Below are 14692 nucleotides of genomic sequence, written 5' to 3' on the forward strand. Positions count from 1 at the left end.
CACATTATGCGCAGCATTCTTTTCTGCATCAACAAAATTTTGTTACTGTGAGAGCTGTGCCCCCATATGAGAAGGCCATATGTAATATGTGACTGGAAGAGTCCACAGTACATTGTTCTCAGAAAGTTCATGCTAATCATGTCCCTAAGTTTCCAAAGGAGATAGGAGACTCTTGAAAGCTTTTTGCAAACCTGATTTACGTGTTCTTCCCAATTAAGTTTGGAATCAATATGCATTCCTAATAGTTTTACAGTTTTGTTTTCTATGGTTTTGGGTAACCCTAAGAGAAGCTGTTGTGTTTTCTCTGAGTTACACAGTAATTTATTGGATGTGAACCAGTGGATGGCTGATTTGAGTGATTCCTGTGTGTTATTGTCCAAAGCTGAGATGTTCTGATGTGAGGTGAGGAGGGTTGTGTCATCTGCATAGCATATGGTAGTACTATTTATGTGATGAGGTAGGTCATTGATGGCTATGATGAAGAAGAAGGGTCCCAGAACCGAGCCCTGTGGTACACCAGTACTAACTGCTGCTACAGGGGAGTAATTATTTTTAACTGAGACAAACTGTCTTCTATTATGAAGATATGACTCTATTACTGCTAATGCTGGGTTACATACACCATAAAATTCTAGTTTTGCAACCAGGGTGCCAAAGGGAATGCAGTCAAAAGCTTTGCTCAGATCACACAAGACAAGTGACACCATATTCCGGTCTTCAAAGGCTGTTAATGTCTGGTCAACAATTTCCAGGATGGCCGCAGTGGTATTTCTGCCCTGTCGGAATCCGAACTGACTATTGCTCAAAAGGTTGTGTGTCTCAAAATAGCTACTTAATTGAGTGTACATAAGTGACTCAAATACTTTAGAAAATATTGGCACAATTGAGATTGGGCGATAACTTTTAGGAAGATGTTTGTCACCCTTTTTAAACACTGGAATAACTTTGGAAATTTTGAGGGAGTCGGGAAACACTCCTGACTGTAAACATTTATTAAATATGAATGCCAATGGTTTAGCGATCGAGTCTACAGTTTTTTTTACTATGTAATTGGAGAGCCAGTAGCAGTCCATACTTTTAGAATTTGAAAATTTTGTGACTGTTCTTTTAATCTGAGCAGGTGTGATACTATACCAGTTAAAGACATGATCTACTGGTGGAAGGGCATTAAGTAAATCGCTTGCAGATGTATCTGTTTTTTCTATCTTACTTTCAATTTCTTTAATTGAGCTAATGAAGTAGTCATTTAGTTCCCTTGGAGTGAGCTGAGTTTCATGTGTGTGACGTGTGGGATTTTCTTGTGCTACAATCTGCCATGCTGCCTTGCACTTGTTTGTTGCACCTTCTATGTACCCTTCATAAGCAGCCTTTTTTGTCTGTATCAGCTTAAGTTTGTAGAATTTTTTACATTTTTGGTATGCTGCATAAAAGGTGCCCTCCTGCTCTGATCTTTGTTTACATGCATTTTTATATGCTGTGTATAGTACGAGCATGTTTTTTCTTATCTGGACCAGTTCGTCTGTGTACCATTCCAGCTTTTTATTTTTATATGTTCCAGAAGAGTTGGTTTTAATTAGTGGTGAGCATGAATACCATAATTCTGTATAATTTTTAAGGAAGTTTTCAAAGGTAGTTTCAACATCAGACTTCTCAGATGAACACTTATAGACAAAGTCCCAACTTGCATCCTCTAGTATACGAATAAATGACATAATGTATTCTTCTTTTTGTCTTCTTACCCATGTCATATTGTGCACACTAGTGGAATTTGGTTGCTTACTAAAGAGATTGAGAAGCAATGGGTCGTGGTCTGCAAAGCACCCATTTGCAAGGCTAACAGTGTAGCTGCCACGGGGAAAATTCACAATAATATTGTCTATGCATGAATTTTTACGTGTTGGACACTGGATGGTACAGTACAGATTAAGGGACCTTAATAAATTAAGAAAAGTTCTTGAGGGCTCATTACTTGTGTTTACCATTTCTATATTAAGATCACCACATATGGCAATCTTTGTTTTATGCATTAGTATTTTTCTAACCAGTAGTTCAAATCTTTCAAAAAATGTATCAATGTTGCCATTGGGAGATCTGTATAGGCTTACAATTATTAGATTTTCATCAGTCATTTTTATACAACTAAATTCTGCATCTAACTCTGTACAGTAAGATGATACATCTATTTTTGTAAAGTTGAAATTATCTCTGATAAAGATCCCAGCCCCACCATTTCGCCTCTGCTTTCTGCACATTATGTCTGCAGTGACGTATCCTTGAGGTACAAACATATCTACCTCATTTGCAACTAACCAATGCTCACATACACATATTACATCAACATTCTTAATCTTACAGAAATGTTCCAATTCTAACATCTTATTTCTAATACAACAAATATTAACTTGAAGTAATGTCAGCATATCTCCCTTTTTGTTTATCTGGATACAGTTTGACTTTGAATCACAGTTTATATTTTTTACATTACCTACGAGTGGTGTGCTTGTCAGATTGTTGATCCCCATGTCTGTTATGGTGTGCTGTTGCTGATCTGGGGCCAACAAAAATCCTGACTTCTCGCAGGTGGTTGCCTCTTGTGAATTGGTCGGCTGCTGCTGGCTTCATTGTATACAAAATCCTGGTCCTTTAGCTGTTTCTTTCTTCTCTCTCCTCTCCCATATCTTGGCTGCAGGATCTCTGAAGGTGGTGCTTCTTCTTCAGCTGGTGGTGTCACAACTTCTTCTTCTGGAGGTGACAACACTGGTTCTTCTGCTGGTAATAACACTGATTTTTCCTTTATAGGGCAAAGTGGTGACTCTTCCTTTTCTTCCTTCACTGGCAGTGTTATGGGTGGATGTATCTGTTCTTGTGGTTTGTCAATTTTTTCTAATATTTCTTTGCACAGAATTGTTTTACCAAAATTGTTTCTGTGCAACCCATGCTTTGTAAAATGATCTCTCTGAGAGCTTGTTGCATCAATAAATGTTACATTGGCGAAACTGCTACAGATCTTTCTAAATTTTCTATTTGTTCGAATAATTTCTTTATTTACGCATGAAGCTTCCATCAAGTCGTGTCTTTGTGGAATGCTTACAACATGTACATCTGAATGTGTAATTTTCCCTAAGGTTTCACGTAGAGCCCTTGTTGCATTGACACTTTCGTTTCTATAAATGTCGTTACCTCCTCCAATAATGACACATTTCGAACCTTTTGTTACTGATGTTTCACAGTTTTTTAGCACTTCTCGTAGAGGAGCCCCAGGCTTGGTGGTTCCACTTACTTTTCGTTTATTTTGCATAGCGGCCATTTTACCTGCTAAGCCTCTTCCGTGGCTAGCTGAAAAAATGTAAACATCGCCCTTACTCTCACTTTGTGAACCATTTTGCGAAAATTTAGTGTTTTCTTCACTCTTCAGAGTATGCCCTAGAGACGTGTATTCATTTCTCTTATGTCCCTGGTTGTTCGTCTCTTCATACGTGTCTAGCAGCTCATATTTATTCCTTGTTTTTAGTTTGAAACGATTTCCACTTTGTTTCACATGCCTGTTTATTTTAGGCCTAAGAAAAGGCTCGTTTTCCACTTTTTGTTTTTGTTTGAGATCACTAATCACTGTTTCCAAATTATGTATATACTCTTTAGCATACAATAAATCCTGTTCTAATGTGGAAACAACGTTTTCTTCTCGCACAGTATCTTGTTTTGATAAGCACATCGATCGCAAACAACAGCCAATTACACCTCAGTCACATTTTGCGCTTACCGCGGCAGAACTCGAGATGCATTTTGAATGAATCCATTTTTGACTCGCTGAACATAGTCTGAAACCATTAAAAAGTCTTTCACTGCATAAGATGCACTTTATATCGGCAGTATACATGTTTTTCACGGAGCCACTTACTAAAACTTCTATACGAGCCGCCATCTTGGACTACAATTATTTTTTAGCAAGTATAATGATGAGAGTGAAGTAGACAATCCTATTGTGGACCCAGACTCTGAAATAAACAGTGATCATGACAGTAATAGTGAAATAGGTAATGATAAAAAGGTAGATGTTCAGTCTTCTGCCAGCACCAATGCACCTACTATTGTTGATTCAAATACATCTTATGTAATTCACTCAGGTAGATCACCTATGCACTTTTATATAAAGAAAGGAAGGGAACAAGTAAATGGAGAAAAGCTTGTTCCCACAAAGCATTTGAACAAGACTTCACAACATAGTTACATGCATTTGCCTGAAGCATTTGAACTGTGACGGATGTAAATTCACAGTAAGAAACATGACAATTATTTTTTAGCAATCCATTTGTGACAAAGAAAGTTGGGATGTCATTACTTCCCCTGTTGTTTTGCCATCTGCCTCCTTAAATTTGTTTTTCACTTCTAACTAATCACTATTAAAATATGTGAGTATAATCTGTATTTGCATATAAGAGAAAGGTTGGCCTCTCAGTTTTAAAGAATATAACACTAGATGTAATTTTGTGCTTAGTATTATATGTGTAAATGATTTTTTAGTTTATTTCTACTATTCCTAGGTAGTATCCGTGGTAATAGGATGAAATCAGTGATTGTTTTGTAACTTAAATTCTATTGTTGACGTATAAACAAATATAACTTCTGAACTAATTTTAAACATTTGGAGAAATGATTAATAGTATTCTCAAAGGTTGTATTGGGCTCTACTTGAAAACATGTTAGCAAACCCAGTATTGTTTGCATAACTGTATTTGTTAATTTCATGATTTAAACAAATAATATGGATTAATCCTAGTAGTAGAAGAAACTATTACAAAGATGCAATTTTTTGATGTATGCAGTTAATTGAAGAAGTTAAGTTTTAATTGTAATTCCTGTAACTTTTTTAACTTCGAACAATGTATAGTTTCAGTACCTATTATTGTGAGCATATATTAAAGCCCATTGTTTGGACTTCAGACAATCAGTCCATGGCCAAGTTTCAGACAAGGAATCTCTATTGGTTAGATCAACAACAATGCATCCACTTAACTATAAAATAAGTGGAACACCTATAGGCCCTGTGTTAAAACAATGACAGTGTCTGTTCAATTTATTTGAAAGACTGTGAATTGTGTGGTTAGATATTTAGAGCTCATAGATGTTTAACAGTAAACTATTGTAGCAGTATGTTGATGTTTTCCAGCAACTTATTAATGAGACTTATCGGTAATTAAACAATCAAGTAGCAAAAGGCAACAAGGTCAACAGGTTATGGCAGATGGAAAATTGGAAGCAATGTTAAGGCAAATTATGAGTAGTCATCATCATCATCTTGGACAGTTTCCAGCCACTGGCTGGGTCTGTCGGGAACACAAGCCTCTCCATCGTGTTCCGTCTTTCCACCATTCCCCCTCTTCCACCTTCGTCCAGTTCTCTCCTCTTCTCGTCACTCATTCCTTCACTCCCTTCACCCATCTATCTCTTGGTCTTCCCCTGGGCCTCTTCCCCTCCAGTTGCAGATCAAACATCCTCTTTGGAATTCTTCCCTCATCCATTCTCTTCATGTGTTCATACCACTGCAGTCTTGATTTTTCTATCCTGTCCTGTACTGGTTCCTCCTTTAGTCTTTCCCTCACATACACATTTCGCAATCTGTCTCGTCTTGTTACACTCAACCTGCTCCTCTGGAACTTCATTTCACTAGCTTGTATTCTACTTTTGTCGCTTTTGTGCATTACCCATGTCTCACTTCCGTATGCCAATATGGGGACAATGTAGGTTCGGTATATAATTCCCTTGGATTTCTGTGGTACCTCCTTGCTCCAAATAAGCCCCCTAATGCATTTGAAGAACTGCCCTGCTTTTCTGCACCTTTCATTTATTTCCATTGCGTTTCCCCCCTTACTTTCAATCATGCTTCCCAGGTAGTTGAAGTTCTCTACCACTTGTAGTTTTTCCCCTCCACAAGTTATATCCACATTTGGCCTATTCTTTTTCCTTGTTGTGACAATTATTTCACTTTTCTTTGCAGAGAAATGCATTCCATATTGTGCTGCCGTTGCCTCCCATACATCTAACTGCTCTTGCACCTCCTTCTCGCAATATCCCCATAACATCAGGTCATCGGCAAAAAGCACTGCTTTCATTTTATGATCTCCAATTGCATCTGATACTTGCTGTAGGATTTCATCCATAACAATAATAAACAATAAAGGCGAAAGTGCACTTCCCTGTCGCAGCCCATTTTCCAGCTTGAACCATGCAGTACGTTCCCTCCCCACTTTCACACAACTCTCACTTCCCTCATACATTTTTCTGACTTTTCGTGTTATCTCTTCATCTATCCCTTTTGCATTCAGCACATCCCAGAGCTTGTCCCTATAGATACTGTCATACGCCTTCTCAATATCTAAAAAGGCCATGATTAAGTCCTTCCCGTACTCATAGTGCCTTTCCTGCAGTTGCCTTACCGCAAATATGAGGTCTGTTGTTGATCTTCCCGGTCTGAAAACATACTGCTCCTCTTGCAGTCTACTTTAAATACTGCTTCTTATTCTCTTCTCGAGGATCTTTTCATAGATTTTTCCACAGTGGCATAGCAGGGTGATTCCTCTGTAGATCTCAGATCTCCTTTTATCCCCTTTCTTGAAGATCGGGACTATAATTCCTTTCTTCCAATCCTCAGGAATTCTGTTCTCCTTCCACATCACCCTCAGCACTCTGTATAGCCACTGCCTTAGGCTCTCCATCGCTGTTAGTTACCCGCTTGACGGCATTCAACAGATCTTCAAAGTACTCCTTCCAAATCTTTTTGAGCTCATGCATTTCCTCCACAACTCTTCCATTATTATCCATGATCCTCAGGCACTCGCTTCTGTCATTCCTCTTATTTCTTACCATGGTGTAAAGTACTTTTTTGTTCCCTTCACTGTCCTCTTCTAACATTCTTGTCGATTTTTCCATCCACTTCTTCTTCTCTGCCCTTACTATGGTCTGTGCCGCTTTCTTGCTTCCCTTATATTTTACCCTAGCTTCCTCTGTTCGGGTCTGGAACCATTCTCTGAAGGCTTTGTTCTTTCGAAGTACTGCCTCTTTACATATGTTGTTCCACCATGGGGTTTCCTTACTTCTCCTCTTTGTGCTAGTTCTTCTGCACACAGTCTCAGCTGCCTCAACTAGAGCCCTCTTAAAATCTCCCCATTCTTCTTCCACTGTTCTCTGATCTTCCTTTGGCAGCTTCTTCCTGATCAGTGTCTGGTACTGGGTCCTCCATTCATCCTCTTTCAGCATCCATGTCTTCAACCTTTTCTCCTGTATGTCTGTTGCCCTCCTATCTTTTTTCTCTCTCAGGGTGGCTACCAACAGCCGATGGTCACTGTCTAAGGCCTCAGATGGAATGACCTTAACATCTGTGAGGCTGCTCATCATCTGCCTATCCACTAGTACATAGTCTACTACTGAAGTTTGGGACCAGTCTCCACTGTACCAAGTTATTTTGTGGCTACTTCTCTTCTTGTACCAGGAATTTGCGATCGCCAGCCCATTCCTCTTGCAGAATTCCAGCAACAATTTTCCTACTCTATTTCGGTTCCCCTAGCCCTCTGGTCCCATTATCTCCTCGAATCCTTTCCTGTCTGTGCCAACATGTACATTGAGGTCCCCTATTATAATCTGATTACCTCCATTTAGCTGCTTTTGCATGTCATCTTCAAATTCCTCCTTCTCCTTTTTTGTACACCCCACCTGTGGGGCATATGCTTGGATGATTTCAATGCTTTTTCCTTTCACTCGTACTCTGGCTTTTATCATTCGATCATTGATACCTTCCACCTCCTCCTGCAGACCCTCTCTGACCACTATTGCCACTCCATTTCTTCCCCTCTCATTCCCTATCCAGTACAGTTTACATCCTTTACTTAGTGGTTTTTCACCAACTCCTCTCCACCTTGTCTCAGCAAGTCCCAAGATGTCCAATTTCCTCCTTTCCATCATTTCTACAATTTCTTCTAACTTCCCAGTTAGAGTCCTTACGTTTAAGGTGCCCAGTCGTAAACCATCTCGTAATCCTTTTCCATTGCTTGGTCGGTTTCCTTTAAATCCGTTCCATGATCCGAGACATGTTCCCTTTTTGAAAGCAGTTGATTTATCCACTACTGGCTTGCTAGGCCTATTGCAGCTTCACCAGAGCCCCGTTAGCCGTCACATTTCAGGGTTCCCATAGGGCCTTCCCAGCTACCGTAGCGGTCCTGGGGCACACGAAGTCCCCGCTGTACATCACCCCTATAGGCAGTCCCCTACTTTGTGCCGTTGCCCATCTCCCACGACTTGGACGAGGGGTTGGACTTATGGGAAACATTATGAGTAGTATGTGTACAAAATTATGAGTAGTATGTGTACAAAAGAAGATATTAGTAGGGTGGAAAAGAAAACTGACAGAATTAGAGCTGATATGGTTAGCTTAAAGGTTGAACTGAAGAAAGAAATTAAAAATGAGATTATGGTAGTCGGTTCCAATATTTCAGAATTAAATAAGAAGGTTGATGCAGTAGTTAAAGATTGTGATAAAAAGATAAAGAAAGTAGAACAGAATACTAATGAGAAATTAACATTAATGAGTAGTAAATATGTGGAAGAGAGAAAGAAACTTTGTGATGACTATGGCAGGAGGGTGGATGGATGCTTCTGAAAAAAAATGTAAAGATAAAGTCAAAGCAGCCAGGAAATTTATGCTGAAAATAGTGTTAAACATGAGAACCAAATCAATCAGGTTAAAAATGATTTAGAAGTGGAGGTAGAAACCAAGTGTGTAATAGTGGTAGAAGAAAAGCTGGTAAAAATAAATTAAAAATGTAGATTCAAAATTGGCTGAAATGGAGAAAAGATGGAAGAAGTACTAAATCTAAAGCATACAGTATGTAGTGTCCAAAACACTCATTCATTTGTTAGTTGTAAGAAATTTAATAATTTTGAACCATGTGGGGAAGTGCATCCACTTGATTTCATTAGGGAATTTACTGATTTACCTGAAACATGGAATCACAAAGAGAAAATGTCATTTGTGAGAGGTTTTTTGAAATGGGATGCTTATTGAGGGGCAGCTCAGGTAGCTGACAGCTGTACTTCATGGAAAAGCTTTCAGAAAGAATTTTTAAGTGAATATTGGTCCAAAGAGAAGCAGTAGAGAATTTTGAGTGAATTTTGGGGAGGAGAGAGATCTGACTCCAGAAAGGGTACTGTGAAAGGTTTCTGTCAGTTTTGGATAAACAAACTGAAATATTTGGACAAAGAGCTAGGTAGTGAATCAGTAATTATGAGTTTAGAAACTAAGATGCCTTGGAAAGTTAGAGAATTGCTTGTACTTTCCCCTAGAGGTAATATTAGTGAGTTTTTGAATTATGTTGATAAACTGGAAGGGTGAAGTCCTCAGTGGAAGATTGTACAAAGAATTTTGATTACAATAATCAATCAGGGAGAGAGTTTCAGGTAAATAGGATGAACAGGACTCATTACAGTAGAAATTCAAGGAATGGTTGGGTGGAGGATAGCCAGAATGGGTATGGAAATGGTAGGAGAAATTCAAGTAACAGAAATGGCTGAGATGACTTTAATTCTGAATCACACCATTTAAACTAGATAATGCTCCAGTTTTGGCTCACATTAGAGCAGTTAGTGATGAAGAGCCACATGTATAAAACTCTGCTGTAATCACAGGTAAGGGTAATGTAAATGATAGTAGTAAGACAAGAGTAAATTCTAATTCTAGTATGATGTTGAATGATGGTGTGGGTAGCAATGTTTGTCCCATAAGAGGAGAGGAGGAACTTACTATAACGTGCTTTGGACCAGAAGTAAGACCTACATGCAAGTAGGGGGTTCAGCATTCTGTGTTGGATTCATTACATGGCAATAATGCTTACCCCAGCTGTCTGTCTTGTTTTTCATGTTTCCTGAGGCAGTCAGAGACATTCTACTTTGACTTTCAGGTGATTTTGTATAGTAGAATATTTTAGTATGGGAATATTTCAGAAAAGTTTTCTTCAGTAATGTTGTGTTAGTTATAAGTAATAGAATCATAAGAGGATGGAAGAAAGTAAATTGGTACCATGGTTAAAGATTGTGTGTCAAACAAAGAGGTAAGGTAAACAGAAAATGCAAGGTGTCAGCATATGTGGAGGATAATCCACATCTGAAGTAATCAGCTTATGTGTGAAATTAGTATAATTTGGTGCAGCAGCAGAGACAATATGGAATGAAAAACATCTTGAATAACAGGTCTTAATAATAATTGTTGTATAGTAGAAGGGTTTGTGTTCAGTGCAATCAGTATATGTGAGGTAACTATCAATCTCCATCATGGTACAGCCTTTTCTAACATTAAGGAATTCCAACATTAGACATGGTTGCCTAGAGTAATGTGTGGAAAGAATAAGCAAGATTAGTATGTATATCACCCTTCAGGCTAGAATATCAAGCAATTTGATGGAATACAGTGAGATACTGGTTTTTCTGAATGATAATTTTGTCTGATCACTAATGGAGTTAAGTTTGCCGTAGCATAAGGATCTGTTACTGTGGAGTGTTTTTCAGTAGAATCAATTTTGCATTGGATAAGCAGAGCAGGTATTTATTTATTAGATATATGAAATAATAAAATAATGAATAATGTTAGGGCCTAATGGTAATGGAGCCTGTCTCTACTGTAGGTATATTTTTTGAGAATGCACTCCACTAGTTAACAAGGTAAAAATGTTTGTATAATAATGATGCTGACAGATATGATTGAGTAATAAAAAAAAGATTACTGTATTCAAACAAATGTGATGTAACTGTCTTGATGATCTACTTTTGAACTAGGTAACAATGGGTACTGTTTATGTTGTGCAATACATGACACTGCAGCTGGGAATGAGAGATTAACAGAAAGATCAGTATTTTAGTGATGTACAAGTCATATAATTCTGCATTATTGGATCTATAACTTATCTGAAACTTCTATTTGTTTTCTGAGAAATTATCAGCTTACAGTGGTAATACTGGAATGAAGAAAAGTAATTTTGTTGATTAAAAGATAACTCTGGTGCTAGACTGATGTGAATATTGTGACAGGTCAACTATTTGGTAACATTTTGTGATTTTGTGATGATTTAATTTTCTGGTTGAATGAGAGTAGTACTCAGAGTAGAATGGAGAAGTAGGGCAAGGATGTGGTACAACTTCCAACCCCTTAATTTTGATTTGAGTAGTAATTAAGTTCTGTTAAAAAGTGAACTGCAATGCACAGTGTAATTTAACTTTTTACAACCCATGAGGATTTTTTTTTTTAAGTAAGACAGTGCTTGTACCAAGCGAAATGTATTAGGTTTACAACTTTGCTTCTGCTGTTTTGCAATAGACAGTAGTAGCAACAAGTGAGGTTCAGGTGGTTGGTCATACATGTAATACAATAAGCTTAAGCATCTGTAAACATAATGCCATAAAAATATTAGTCGATTTGTGATTGCATCATAAGGTTATCCTCGATTAAGTAAGTCAATTCACGTACCCATTTCTTGGTATTTGTGGGAAGTTTTAATTTTCTGCTTTGACATGAAGAAATTTGTGGCTGTGGCTCTTAAAATTCTGGGTAAGACCAATGGTTAGGGAGCTATTAGTGGAAGAATGTGCAGAGAATGTGTCCAACACCTTAAGAATGGTGATTTTGATGTCGAAGACCGGCTTGGTGGTGGAACACAAAACATTTTTGTAGCTACTGAAACAGACAAAGACAGTCACAGGACATCATTATCGAAAGCAACTGATGTGTTCGAGCCCAGCACTGAAACACAAACAGCCACAATACAGCGATAGGCATGTAAAGGTAATTTTGCAGCAGAACAGTGCTCAAAGCCATGTCACAAAACCCATCAAAATATACATGGAGACGTTGAAATGAGAAGTCCTATCCCTCCCACCATATTCTCCATACATTGCTGTCTCTGCCTACCATCTTTTTCTATCAGTGGCTTACAGTCTGGCTGACCAGCTCTTCTGATCATATGAGCAAGTGCAAAATTGAATCGATTCATGGATCCCCACAAAAGACGCCCAGTTCTTCCACCACAGAATTCTTATGCTATCCAAAAGATTGGAGAATGTGGTGGCTAGTGATGGGCAATACATCGAATCATAAGTTTTTCACAATAAAGCCCCGAACTTTGAAAAAAAAGGTGGAAGGAAAGTTGTAGACCAAGTATCTTTGAATGTAATCTTTGTTGATCCAAGAAGGCCATGACTTATGATGAAGATACCTATTTTTATTAAAAATATAAATTGTGAATATTTTGTGGCATTGTGCAATACACTGTATGTAAATACCTGTATTTTGTATGGGGAGTTTCGTATGGCCAGTTTGTATAGGTAGGAATTTGAAAAAAAGCATATGTACTGTAGTCTTGATAACATTTCATATGTAATATTTTTTGTGTGTAGATTGTTAACCCATTTTCTGGTGTCATTTGTAGTCATTAAACTGCCCAGCTAGCTATTTGCAATATCTATGTGGTCAATCCAATGAGGGGGTGATGTGATGAAGGAAGCTGGTATATTTTTCATTCCCCTCTTGTTTTGCCATCTGCCTCCTTAAATTCATTTATTCACTTTTAACTAATTACCATTAACGTATGTGAATATAACCTGTTCTTTCAAAAAAGAGAAAGGTTGGCCCTTGGCCCTCAGCTTTAAAGAATATAACACTAGATGTAATTTTGCTCTTAGTTTATGTATGTAAATGATTTTCTAACTTATTTTGACTATTCCTAGGTAGTATCTTTGGTTATAGTGTGAAATCACTAATTGCTTTGTAACTTCAATTCTATTGTTGCCTTATAAACAAATATAAATTTTATACTAATTGTCAAAATTTGGAGAAATGACTAATAGTATTCTTAAAGGATATATTTAGCTCTATTCAAAAACATGTTAGCAAAGCCAGCTCTTAATTAATCCCAAGATAATTTCCATTTTCATAAAAAGTATTATTTGCATTACCATATTTGTTAATTTCATGATTTAAACAAATAACAAAGCTTAAATCTTTTAGTAGAAGAAACTGTTAAAAAGATGCAATTTTTAGATGTATGCAGTTAATTGAAGGAGTTATATTTTAATTGTAACTTTAACTTCAAACAATGTATAGTTTCAGTACCAATTATTGTGAGCATATATAAAGGCCCAGTGTTTGGGCTTGAGACAGTCACTCCATGGCCGAGTTTCAGACAAGGAACCTGTATTGGTTAGATCAACAACAATGCATCAAATTAATTGTAAAATGGGTGTTACACCAATATGCTGTGTGTTAAAACAATTACAGTGTCTGTTCAATTTATTTGAAAGGCTGTGAAATGTGTGGATAGGTTTTTACTGCTCATAGATGTTCAACAGTAAACTATCGTAGCAGTATGTTGATGTTTGCCTGCAACCTATTAATGAGAGTTATCGAAAGTTAAACAATAGTGCACTGGCCATACAACTGTGTATTATTGGGTGGTTTTGAATAGTGAAAGTAAAGAACTGTGAAACACAAATGTGCAGCTGTTGGCAGCATCATTTAGAGTAGTCAGTGTTGAAAACTTCACACATTGACTGATTTAGTTCTTAAACAAACCAATATCTATATTGAAACAAATATACAAGTACTCCAAATATGGCTAGGCCTACAAATTGTGGTGAAATGAAGGCATATTTTGGTCTAGTTTACTTAGCTGGAACAATGCATGGTGGTAAAATGAATACTGAAGACTTTTGGAATGCAGAAGGATTGGAAATAGAAATCTCTTGAGCAAGTAAGTCATTTAAAAGGTTCTGGTTTTTTACTCAGTGCATGAGGTTTGACAACATCCATATGAGGGAAGAAAGAAAGGAATAAGATGATCTTGCTCACAAAAAGTTCCATTCTTGATCAGTATGTCTCCTACTACAATGCATATTTTGCTCCATCAGAAAATATTACTTTTATGAAATGCTCATTCCATACAGACACAGGTGCAGGTTCAGAATGTATATCTCAAATAAACCTGTCAAGTACGTGATCAAGATATCTAGCCTTGCTTGTTCTTAAACTTACTATGTAAAAAAATTGGAAGTCTATGCAGATACACAACCACAAGGGCCATAAAAAGTCATTAAAAAGGCAGACAATGTTGTTCTATGACTTGTAGACCCAGTAAAAGAGTCTGGAAGAAATCTGACAATATACAGTTGATTTACTTCTTACCCAATCATCAGAAAGTACTACAAGAAAAGAATATTACTTTTGTTGGTACATTAAAAAAAATAAGCCTGAAATTAAGTTGAGATTTTACTCAAAAAATTTAAAGAAGGGTATTGATGTATTTCTATATTTCAGGAAGTTGTCACATTACTTTCATATGTACCAAAATCAACACTGCTTACCTTGTCAATGCATCGTGATGATGAAATTGACAGTGACAGTAGCAAAAAGAAAAAAAAAGTATAATAACATACTACAATAAAACAAATGGCAGTGAAGATGTCATTGATGCTATGTGTGTTGAATATACTGTTGCTAGAGGGACAAGAGAATGGCCTCTCAGTCTCTTTTTTTCACTTGTTGAACATTGCAGCACACAATGGCTACATTGTATTCAAAGAACGACATCTTAGAAGAGAATACATCATACCCGAGGAAAGTCTCACATAACACTATATTTCATAATGCTCGTAAGCCAGG

This window comes from Schistocerca serialis, chromosome 4, assembly GCF_023864345.2.
Source record: "Schistocerca serialis cubense isolate TAMUIC-IGC-003099 chromosome 4, iqSchSeri2.2, whole genome shotgun sequence".
NCBI lineage: Eukaryota > Metazoa > Arthropoda > Insecta > Orthoptera > Acrididae > Schistocerca > Schistocerca serialis.